Source organism: Petaurus breviceps, unplaced genomic scaffold (genome assembly GCF_028583685.1).
Source record: "Petaurus breviceps papuanus isolate PSGF00001 unplaced genomic scaffold, PetGlider_PUasm1.0 90977, whole genome shotgun sequence".
In the NCBI taxonomy this organism is placed as follows: Eukaryota; Metazoa; Chordata; class Mammalia; order Diprotodontia; family Petauridae; genus Petaurus; species Petaurus breviceps.
The window spans coordinates 21,595,962-21,608,630 of record NW_027187391.1 but is presented as its reverse complement, the minus strand read 5'-3'; positions in this window follow the sequence as shown (position 1 = coordinate 21,608,630).

The following is a 12,669-nucleotide window of genomic DNA, read 5'->3' as shown; positions in this document are numbered from 1 at the left end:
TCATGAGAACTCATGGATAATTCAGTACCCAAATGCTAAGTTGAGTTAAATTGAATTTCAGATATATTGGGAAGAAGATAGGGAAAGTAAGCTTCTCAGAAGCCAGATAGTCACTCCTACATGACCAATTACTTTTTTCCCCTATTGAAATTTCAGTGATTTATTAAAAAATATAACAGGATTGGGGCTTCTGAACCCTGCATGTAGGTACTCCATTCATTTGAATGTTGATTTTTAGGTCTCTTAAGTCATCTTTACATGTAAAAATATCATTTCTTCAACACAATTATAAACGACTTAAAGGTAGACACTACATTTCTTTTTTTCCTCTTTTTTTTTAAAGAGAGAGAAAGAGGGTGTAGTGGAAAGAGGGAAAAGTCTGGAACCAGAGGACCTGGGCTGGAATCCTCTAGCTGCTATTTAATGCCTGTGTGACCTTGAATGATTCATTTAATTCCTGTGACACACATTCTCTAATGTGTAAAACGAGGGGGCTAAACTACATGGCTTTAGGTCCATTCTAGCCGTAAAGTTTTGATTACTACAGCAAGTACAATGCCCAACACATAGCAGGCACCCAATGCATATTGTTGACAAAATGACACCACATGAAACATGCTTTTTCTAAGGGCCTTCTCAGGGATCCAATTTTTAAGATCCCTAAATCAAGACAAGCAAGAAAACAAATAAACCAAGAGAAACCAGTGCCTTTCACATGGAAGGTGCTTAAAAATATTTATTGAACTGAAATAAATTGGAACTATGAAAAGTATTGTGGAGGAAGATGAGATTTTTGGAATCAAATTTCACAAATAAAAGTACTAAGTTGTCTTCCATTATAAAAATACATAGAAGAGCTTTGTTAAAAAGACTAAGCCTCAGTTTCCTCATCTGTAGAATTAAGGAGTAAGTCTAGATGACTTTGAATGTCTCTTCCAGCTCTAAACACATTATCCCATGAAAAGAAACTCCTGTACCCCTCAAACTAGCACAAATTGAAAACCAGTAAAGAAATTCCTGTTTAATCACTTAAAATACACATGGCAGATAGGCTCTGTTGAAACCCACATGTTTGTTTCTTTTAACTAGTGAAATTATTTTTCACTTTCCACTAATGAAAGCCATGAATGAAAACCTGCTGTTTTTGTTATGTCTGCTTGTGCTGTATGGTGGGTGGGAAGAACTGAAGATTTGGGCTCTTACATGGTTGATAGGGTTGTGGGTTGTTGAAGCCAAAAGGGATGATTCCTACTTAAGGATATGATAAGGAACAGGCATGACCTTTCAAATACAATGCCAAAAGGCATAATCTTACCTTAGTCTCAATGAGAAGATCAACTGTTCTTCATTATTCAAGTGACATGTCTCCTTTGGTCCAAGTCCTCCCTCCACACCATTCCCCTCCAATCCAGAGAAGTTTTGTAGTAGCCCAGACTCTTTAGAAAAATCACAAATCTTCCAAAGACATAAACACCAGGCATGACCATTACAGTATCTGTCGTGTTGCACTGCTTACCAGAGCTAAATTCACTCTCACACATGCACATGTGGTGAGTCAGTGGCATAACATATATCTATTAGTCAGGTGCTAAGCCCACTGGGCAGGGACCAAGCCTCCTCTCTCTTCAACATGGTGTCTAATATACTGCTAGTTCTTGGTAAATGAAGAACAGTAAAAAAAAATGCAAAGGAGATTGAATATCACTTACATGTTTTTTACAGCTATACAACAGGCCTAGTGACAATAGAACTTCTGGTTATTCCAGAAATTGGCTCAAGATTATAATAGTGGATGTTTTCTACTGCACTACCCTCAGGCTATATCTTTCAACCAAAGTGACAGGACAATTGGGCTAAGCAACTAGTGTGAGTGCTTCTGCAGTTCCATTTAATTGAACCATCCTTTGTCTAATTTGATAGAATTTGTGGGTTCTTTTGGTGCTGTGTAGGCACAAACTAAATAGTACCCTGGTACCCACAAGAGTGGCTATTACTTCTCCATTCATTCCTCACAAAGCTCCAAACTTACAGTTCCTATTGCCTTGGGCATTGAAGCAGAGTCCAGGGCAATTCACAAAGTCTTGAATAATCAAGAGGAAAATTTTTCTCATGAACTCCCACAAGAATACTTAGTATAAGTTCATGTTGGGTGGTAGAGGGGAAAATCACTTCTTCCTGTTCCCGTGCTTATGTACAATACAGTGATGCCTATGAGATGACTGTTCTATTTACTAGATAGTAGGTACTTAATAAATATTTGTTGACTCAGATAGGGGAAGGGGCATATAGGACATCTCCTTGCTTCACAGAATCCGTTGCTTGCCATGGCTTATACTCTATTCAGTAAAGCAGTTTCACATTCAGCTTGGGTGGTCTGTGGAATTTGAAAATGTCTGACATGGAGATGATTCTGATGGCCTAGGCCTCTATGTGTGGCAGATAAGTAAAATCTTCAAGGTTTTGTTCTTAGGCATTGCAGTGCAGTTGTAGCCACTAGGGCTGGTGCAATGGCTGGACTGCATGTGGCCATGGCCCATGTTGATCTTACCCTGCATCCTGCCTCTTTTTAGTTAGTTTGGGAGAAACAAAATGAGTACTTACTTTTCTATTGAGTTCAAATTCTCTTTTCACATTTGGGAAATGCCTATTGCACAGACACAGAGAAAAAAATTCATATCTGTTAAGTTTTTAATTTCTTGACTTCCCTTTGGCCAAAGAAGGGGTGAACCTACCACTCTCAAAAGCTTTGTTCTTGGCCCCTTACATAGGTAGACTGTGCATCTATTTCTTCCCCAATTCCATGTTCATTTCATGTGTACATTGGAGAGTAAATAGGACAAAGGGAAGTTGAGAGATTGCCCCAGGAAGTATGTAGTATGTGCACTCTTGGGCCCTTCCATCAAGAGTACTCATATAATCATATCAAAGGGATACATTTTCTTAACAAGCAATAATTAATTGCTTACTTTGTGCCCAGCACTGTGCTTAGTGTTGCGGCTATAAAGAAAAGCAAAAACAATCCATGACCTCAGAAAACTTATATTCTTATGGGGGAGACAACATCTAATAAATATATATATATATATATATATACATATATATATATATCATGATATATACAGAGTAGATGGAAGATTGGTATTCTTAAACTAAGGTCGGTGAACCAAGGGATATATTTCAGGGGGTCTGTAAACTTGAATGGGAAAAAAAAGTAACTTTTTTATTTTCACTAATCTTTCAGCATTTACTTCATCTAGAATTTTCTTCAATTATGAATGTAGGTAATAAATCATAGCAGTATTAGCAATACCTGTGATTGTCAAAGGGGTCCATAGCGCATGCACACACACACACATGCGCGCATATATACACACACATACACACACATGCACACATACATTTAAGAACTCCTGTCTTGGAGGGAAAGACCCTAGTGACTGGGAGACTGGGAGAGATTTCTTGCAGAAGGTAGAGTTTTACCTGAATCTTGAAGAAAGCCAAGGATCCTCACTAAGAGAAGGAAATGATGACATAAGTTCAGACATGGGGTACAGCAAGTACAAAGACACTGAAAGAAGAGATGGAGGGTAGTTTATGAGGAACAGTAAGTAGGCCAGTATAGATGCAATATGGATCGTACAAAGGGAAGTAAAATGTAAGAAGATTTAGAAACTCTGATCATCATAATGATCAACCATGATTCCAGAGGACTAATGATGAAACGTGCTATCTACCTCCTAATAGGTGAAAGACTGAAAGTATTAAATATGACATATTTCTTTTCTTAGACATGGCCAATGTGGAAATTTATTTTGCTTGACTGTTAAGTATTTATGACTGTTAAGTATTTATTTTCTTTCTTTCTCATTGTGGGGGAAACAGTTGGAAGGGAGATCAAGTGAATTTTTATAATTAAAATATAAAATTTAATTTAAAAATATGATCAACCCAATTTTCAGTGCTTATAGGGATAGGGACTTGACCTGTGATTTCACTGATATAAGGAACTCCTAGGTAAAAGTATTCGCTCTACCAACGTAGGATGTAATTTTCTCTATAAATTATAGTCTTAAAGAGTTGCTTAGAACACTGAGAGGCTAAATGATTTGCCCATGGTCACAGACCCAGTATGTGACAAAGGCAGAATTTGAACCAAGTTGCTTCCTGGTTTTAAGGACAGCTATCTTATTATTACAGCATCCTATACAATTACTAAACAATATAACAGTCAAACCAGTGAAGGCTTGATTTCGTCATATTTAGATGATCACATTTATATCATTTTAAGGAAAGGAGAGGGACTGGCCAAGAGATTTATTAGGTGCCTACTATGTGCTAGGCACTATATTAAGAGCTTTACAAATATATCTCATTTCATCCATTTTACACATGGCTTTGATAAGCATTTCCACACTGACTCTGTGGGAGTAATACTTCCTCTGAGTCTGGATTCTTCTCTTCAGGAAAGGTGGTGCTAATCAGTGATCTCAGGTTGGCAATCCTGAAGGCAGATGACTTTAATTATGGATATGTCACACCCAATAATATTTTCCTTCCTTCTCTTATTTTCCCCTGCCCGTATATCTCTATTCCATGAATGTATACAGTCTGATTTATCTGTATGTAGTTGCCAAATCAAGGTGCTAAGCAGTTTCATTTCTGATCACTTTCACCCCCCAATTTTACTTCAAGAGGCATTGTTACATAAGTAATAGCACACTGGATTCAGACATAAGAAGAACTAGGTTCAGATCCCTCCTCAGATACTCTCTTGGGCAAGTCATCTAATCTCTACATGTCTCAATTACTTCATCTGTAAAGTGAGGATAATAATAGCATTTACTTCATAGGGTCATCATGAGGATCAAATGAGATAATGTTTGTAAGCCACTTTGCAAACCTTAAATTGCACATTAGTCATCATTATAATAAACTTTCTAATAACAATCAAGAAAGTTGTTGAATGTCATACTTTTTTCAATATATAAACACCTGTTGACTTAAAAGTATACAAGCTTCCAACCACTTGGATCCTCAGAATGAATGGTTTCCTCTGAGACTTCAATTTGGCATGTCATTCACAACTTTCACTTTTGACTCCCAAATGCTTTGACCTTAGACTGTGTTTCTGGATCTTGTGATGTTGGATTGCATTTTCAAAAAGGACACACAATTGAATTAGTGAAATAAAACAGAGCAATGACTAAAATGGCCTCATTCTTCAAGCATTTGTCCTGGCTAAGCACAATATGTGAGGTTTGGGAATTATTTTTTTCTAAACTCCATGTGCCTTTTGAAAGCCTACAAATTGACCAGATTATATTAATGAAGATGCTGAAAAATGGCCCATTTGTGGTACAGGCATTAACTTATTCCAACTCTTATGATAAAGAGACAATTTCTAACCAGTCACATTGGGAATGGGAAGGTAGAGGGGACCTTGTCTTTGATCTCCTCACAGAAAGGTATTCTAGGTCCAAAGTCATGGGCAAATTGTTTTTCCTTACTTTTTCCATACTTGAAATTTCCTTTCCCATTGCACTTGTGAGATTTATCATATAGTCTAGCATATGATTACATATGTTCTACATTGTGCTCTGATGAATATGTGCAAATGCTAAGGACTGTGTGAAACTTGTTTTTGGAGATGGGATCTCCTTATTTTTCTTGAACTGGAAGTACACTGGCCACTAATGGATCTGATCCCATTGACACACGGCATGGAAGTTTTGACCAGCACCATTTTTCACCTGGGCCAATCTGTCCTTCCTTAAGCAGCCTAGAGGCTCCTTGCTTCCAGGGATACATTATATTGGTGTCAGGCTTAGTGCAGACACCTAATTGAGGGAGTGGAAGAAGGAAGGAATCAAGCATTTATTCAGTACCTGCAGAGTGCCAGGTGCTGTGCTAAGTGCTTTACAAATATTTCATTTGATCGTCACAACAACCCTATAGGATTGAAGTTATTTTTTATCTCCATGCTACAGTTAAGGAAATCTGGGCAGGAAGAAGTTAAGTGACTTGCCCAGAATCACATGGCTAGTAAAAGTCTGAGGTCAGATTTTTGACTCAAGTCTTCCTGACTAAAGACCCTGGAGGTCTATCCACTACTTGCATGACCTAGCTTCTTGGCTAGTATTTTGCAGAAGTTTTTATTTGCTATTTTATTTGGGTTTAGCTAGTTATCCAAGTCCACCTAGGGCACTATCATTTAGTCCACATTTCTTCATATTCTCCATAAGAACAGCCCAAGAGATTTTGTCAACTCCTTTGATGAAATCCAGATATACTCAGTCTGTGAGATTTCCCTGCCCAGTCAGGTTAGTAATTCTGTCGAAAAAGTGAGATTTTTTTTTTTTTTGCTTTTTGGAGGGGGAAGGCAGGGCAATTGGGGTTAAGTGACTTGCCCAAGGTCACACGGCTAGTTTATTGTGTTAAGTGTCTGAGGTTGGATTTGAACTTAGGTCCTCCTGACTCCAGGGCCACTGCTTTATTGACTGCCACCTAGCTGCCCCAAGAAATGAGTTTTCAAAGGGCATGACCTGTTTGATATTTGCTGGCTCTTAATGATTTGAGTCTTCCCTTTCTAACTTAGACTAGACCAGAACCCATAGGCCTATGGTCTGAAGATTCTACTTGCATTTAATGTTTCCCAGTCTATAATTTGGAATGATTTGTTATTCTTTTCATTTTTTCAGCTGAGCGAGAGTAACTTAGCATCATATTAACGAGTTCTTTGAGTTGTAGTTTATCTAGGTCTAATGCCTTTATTTCAGCAAGGAAAGTTAGGTATTCTTTTATCATGTTCTCACTAATCTTGAGTTTCAATTCTTTATTATACAGGAGCTAAATAAATGTTCATGAACTTCAATTGTTAAATGAAGAATACTTTTAGTGCTTTTAAACTTTATTCTTCTTTATGTTCTTACTAACACTATATCCTGCCATTACACTCCTTTGAATACAGTGCAGAGTAGTGATCTCTTTAAAAACAAAAACTAAAGTAAAGTTATCAGTGGGATATTATCAGAAAACAGAATTCAGAAAGAAGAAAAATGTCAATATCCTCATCTGAAACTTAGCTGAGTTGAATGAAACCAATCCAGAGAGAAGAGCAAGAAACACAAGTGAGTTCATAAATATTTAATAAGAGGCTCTCCAAAAGCCCCCAAATATAAAAAATACCTTTTTAAATTTAATCTACATGATTAACATTTTCTCCATTTCTAAAGATTAGACCCTCAAAAAAATAATGAACCAACCCCTGAGTTTGTAGCATTTCCTTACTGGTTCTGAGTATGGACTCAGGGATGGATTGGTAGTCTTTGGTCCATGAACTAGTATCCCTAAACTTTAAAAGACTTATCACCAGAAGTTCATAAATAAATGGAAAACGTAAAAGCAAAATTAAACTCATCTTTTCTAGGCAACATGACAAAATAATCATTAACACAGAGAAAACAAGTAAAATATATCAATTTAAATGTAAACAGTGTGATGGCATCTTGAATAATAGGTGAATAACAAATCATGGAAGAAATGAGCAACTAGGAAAAGAGATTGAGAACAATATGACATACCAAAAATTTGAAGTTGTACCTAATGCAATCCTTAAAGGAATAATTATGTTTTGGAAAGCCTGCATTAATAAAATAGAAAAGGAGATGATGAATGAGCTGACCAATGCAATTAACTTTAAAAAGCTAGGAAAGTCAAATTAACAAAATAAAAATCATGAAAATTAGAGGAGAAATAGATCAGATTGAAAATAAAAAGACCTTAGATATTAGAAACAAAGCTAAGAGGACTTTTTGGTAAGCACTAACAAAATTCTTATCAAAACCTTTAAAAAGAAAATCAAATTATTAAAATAAAATGAATAAGGTTAATTTACAACAAAAATATAGGAGATAAAAAGAATTATGTACAACTATACACTAGAATTTAAGGGTATATATGATTATATACAAAAAGACACAATTCTAAAATGAACAAAAAAGAAATGGAGATGCAATCAAAATGTATATTTCTTTTTGTTTTTCAACTGCTTTAACTTCTGATTTACATCATTCATTTCCACCAGATTTTGAGTTACAAATTTTCTCTGTTTTTCCCCTACCCACTACCCCAAAATAGCAGTCCCACAGGATATCCCCTCCTCCAATCTGCTCTCTCCTATATCTTCTCCCATACCCCCTTTGACTTTTCCAGTAGGGCATGGTGGATCTCTATGCCCCAGTGCCTGTATATCTTATTTCCCAATTACATGTAAAATAATATTAATAATAGTATATATATTTTAACTTTAGATTTCAGATTTATTCCCTTCCTCCCTAGTCACCCACCCTTACTGGGAAGATAAGCAGTTCAGTATAAGTTGTACATGTGTAGCTAATGCAAAATATTAACATAGTAAATATATTATAGAAGACTGACTGTTTCCCTCCCTCCTATCCCACCTCCTACTTGTACTATTCTCTATTTTGATCCCATCCATTTAAAAAGTGGGTGCTTCCAACTTCCCTCCCCCACCCAGCCTGCCCTCCGTTCCGTTATCCCCCCTCTCATCCCCTTCCCCCCTACTCTCCTGTAGGGTGAGATACCCTATTTAGTGTGTATTTTATTCCCCCCCCCGAGCCAAATTCAATGAGAATAAGGTTGACCCATTCCCTTTTGCCTTCCTATTCTTCCCCTCCATTGTAACTCTTTCCCCTTGCCTCTTCTATAGTAGATAGTTTACCCCATTCTGTCTCTCCCTATCTCCTTTCATTATATTCCTCCCTCATCTCTTAATTTCACCTTTTAAGTATCATCCCTTTCTATTTAAATTGGTCCTGTTCCCTCTATCTATGTATACCTGTAAACATATATACATATATTCACATACGTATTCTTAGGCCTGTATACACTCCTATATAGACATATATATGCATACATAAATACATACATATATATATTTCTATTTCCTTCAACTATTTTTATACTGAGAAAAGTTTCATCAGTTACAATTATTGTTTTTTCATGTAGCAATGTTAATAGTTCAACTTTGATAAGTTCCTTATGATTTCTTTTCCCTGTGTACCTTCGCATGCTTCTTTTGATTCTTGTATCTGAATGTCAAATTTTCTATTCAACTCTGGTTTTTTCATCAAGAATGCTTGAAAATCCTCTATTCCACTGAATGACCATATTTTCCCCTGAAACATGATACTCAGTTTTGCTGGGTAGCTGATTCTTGGTTTTAATCCCAGCTCCTTTGCCCTCCAGAATATCATATTCCAAGCCCTTTGATCCCCCAGTGTAGAAGTTGCCAGATCCTGAGTTATCCAGATTTTGTTTCCACAATATTAAAATTGTTTCTTCCTGGCTGCTTATAATATTCTGTCCTTGATCTCGGAATTTCAGAACCTGGCTATAATATTCCCAGGATTTTTCTTTTTGGGATCTTTTTCAGGAGGTGATCTGTGGATTCTTTCAACCTCTCTTTTGTCCTCTGGTTCTAAAACATCAGGGAAGTTTTCCTTGAGAATTCCTTGGAGCATGATTTCTAGGTTATTTCTTTGATAATGGCTTTCAGGTAGTCCAATAATTTTAAAATTATCTCTCCTGGATCTATTTTCCAGGTCAGTGGTTTTTCCCATGAGATATTTCACATTGCCTTCTATTCTTTCATTTGTTTGGATCTGTTTAACAGCATCTTGATTTCTCATAAAGTCATTAGCTTCCATTTACTCCAACCTAATTCTGAAGCAATGATTCTCCTCAGGGAGCTTTTGAGATTCTTTTTCCATCTGGCAAATTCGGCTTTTTAAGGCATTCTTCTCCTTATTGCCTTTTTGAGCCTCTTTTGCCAATTGAGTTAGTCTATTTTTTAAGGTGTTATTTTCCTCAGTCAGGCTGTTGACTCTCATTTCATAATTTTCTTGCATCATTCTCATTTCTCTTCCCAATTTTTCCTCCACTTCTCTTATCTGCTTCTTAAGGTCCTCCATGGCCTGGAACCAGCTCATATTTTTCTTGGAGGAGTACAGGAGTTCTGACTTCATTGTATTCCTCCTGTTCCAAGCTTTGATACTTTTTGTCCCCAAAATAGGAGTCTAATGCTAGATTCTTCTTTTTGCTTTGCTTCCTTTGCCTCGCCATGTTGCCACTCAGTTACTTGACTTTTGGGCTTTTTGACACAGTAGGACTCTGCTATCAGACAGGGGAGCTTCATACCCAATGCTGGGGTTTTCTTAGCTGCTGAAGGTATTAGTTGGGTGCCCTCTCTGAAGTCTCCACATGCTTTGGCAATTTGGTCACACACCGAAGGACCTCCACCCTAGACCACAATCCAGATCCAAGTAGGTTACCCCTCAGACTGGTCACTTGGGCCCCCTACACTCTGCAGGCCAGGAGTTGAAGCTGCCATGGCAGCTGCCACCACAGCTCTCAGCAGCTTCTTGCCCTGGGGGCAAAAGCCAACACACTCCCAACTGCTGGGTCCCAAAGTCCACACTGCACTGACCTTTCACTTTGTCCTTAGCATCTATGTGTTGATAATTCTGGACCACCACAGCTGCTGGTATCTGGAGTCCTTCCAGCTGGTGGCTGGTCAGGCCCACCCTGGGGCTAAAACCTCAGCATGGAGCGGGGCTCGGCTCCCAGTGCGCTGCTCTGGCCGATTCCTGCTGGTCTGCTGCAGGAGATTAGCTTCTCTGTCATTTTGTGGGTTCTGTAGCTCCAAAGTTTGTTCAGAGTCCCCTTTTACATGGATTGGAGGTGGTGAGTGCTGGAGTTGTGCAGAGGTCCTGTTTCTACTCTGCCATCTTGACTCTGCCCCTTAACTATAGTTTTAAAAGTAAACTCTGTCTCTTCTTAAAGTATTTATGGTGTTATTCTTTATATTCAGATATGCCAATTTGACTGTCTTATCATGATATAGAGTGAATGATATTTATCTTAATGCCAAACTTCTGCCCAATTGTCTTAGCACTTTTTGTCAAATTGGGAGCCTTTTCCACTGTGGATTTTGGTTGTAGGTTGATAAAATAAAATGTTGGGTTACTGTTTTCAATTTCATCTAGATCTGATTTAATCTGTTCCATAGATTTATTTTTCTGTTTTTAATTAAGTACCAAATAGTTTATATGGTTATTGTTTTACAAAATAACTTTAAATATGGTAATACTAAGATCCCTTCATTCTTATTTATATTTTATTTATTTTATTCTGAACTTAAAAAATAAAGCATGGATAGAATAGAAAATAAAAACCATGATTGCACTTGAAACTGCAAATCCATTATGTACAATTTGCTGTCCCTTTCAAATATAGAATAAAATTATTATGTAACTTTCTTTTTTTTTCTTTTTTTCCTCTCTCTTACCCCAGTGTAGAGATGGCCTTTAATGGCATTAAACACAAATATGTATATAAATGTAAAACCATTCTATACATTCTTCTCTTCATCAGTTCTTTTCTGGATGCAGATAGTGTCTTCCTTCATAGGTCCTTTCTAGTTAATTTGGCTGTTTATGATTGTGAAAATTACTTAGTCACTCAAAATTGTTTTAAGAACACTATTGCTGTTACTGTATACAGTTTTTTTTTTTGTAAAAAAATTATTCTTTTGAATAGGTCTTTTCTTCCTCCAAATGAATCCTGTTATTATTTTGTCTAGTTTAATGAAGTGACTCCTTGAGAGTTGGATGAGTGTGGTCCTAAATCTATAAAATAATTTAGGTAATATCATCACACTAATTATATTGGTATAACAACCATAAACAAGAAACATTTCTCCAATTGTCTTTATTTCTGCAAAAAGTGCTTTTGTTGTTTTTTAAAATAAATCCTACATGTGTCTTTAAAATAAATCCTACATGAACATCCAACTATTTTTATGAATTTTATAATTATTTTGAATGCAATTTCTTTTTTCTATTTTTTCCTCCTGGTTTTGTTAGTAAAATAGAGGTTTTTGTGGTTACATTTTATATCCTACAACTTTACTGAATGTCTTGTCTGAATTTATATTTAATTGACTCTCTGCATTTCTTTAAAGGATTATAGTATCTATAACTGGAGACATTTTACCTCCTCATTATTTATGTTTGTTCTCCAGATTTTTCTTCTGGTATTATTTCTCTGCTCAGCATTTCTAGCACTGTACATACATACATACATATATGAATGTTGAGGCAGTGTGGATTAGTGAATAGAGGAGTAACCTTGAAATTATGAAGGCTGAGGTCAAGTCTTGCTTCTGACAGGTACTATTTCTATGACCATGGATAAGTCTCTTAAACTCAGAGTTCTAGGCCTAAACCACTCTCTAAGATGACAAAATGTAGAGAAGGAATTGCCTTATGTGAAATGAAATAACAGGTTAATTCCTATCCCTTAAAAAAAAAGCAGTAAAAACTCACATGCTTTATTTGTCCCATATCTAACTGGAAAAGCTGCTGATTTTTCTCCATTACGTGTTATTGCTTTTAGAAAGATAATGTTTGATGATATTCAAGAAGAGTAATTTTATCAATGTGCCTTTTAAAATTATCATAAATAAGTACCATATCTTGTCAAAGGTTTTTCTATGTCTATTGATAGAATCACATGATGTTTTATGATTGATGTGAGATTAATCTATCTATCTATCTATCTATCTATCTATCTATCTATCTATCTATC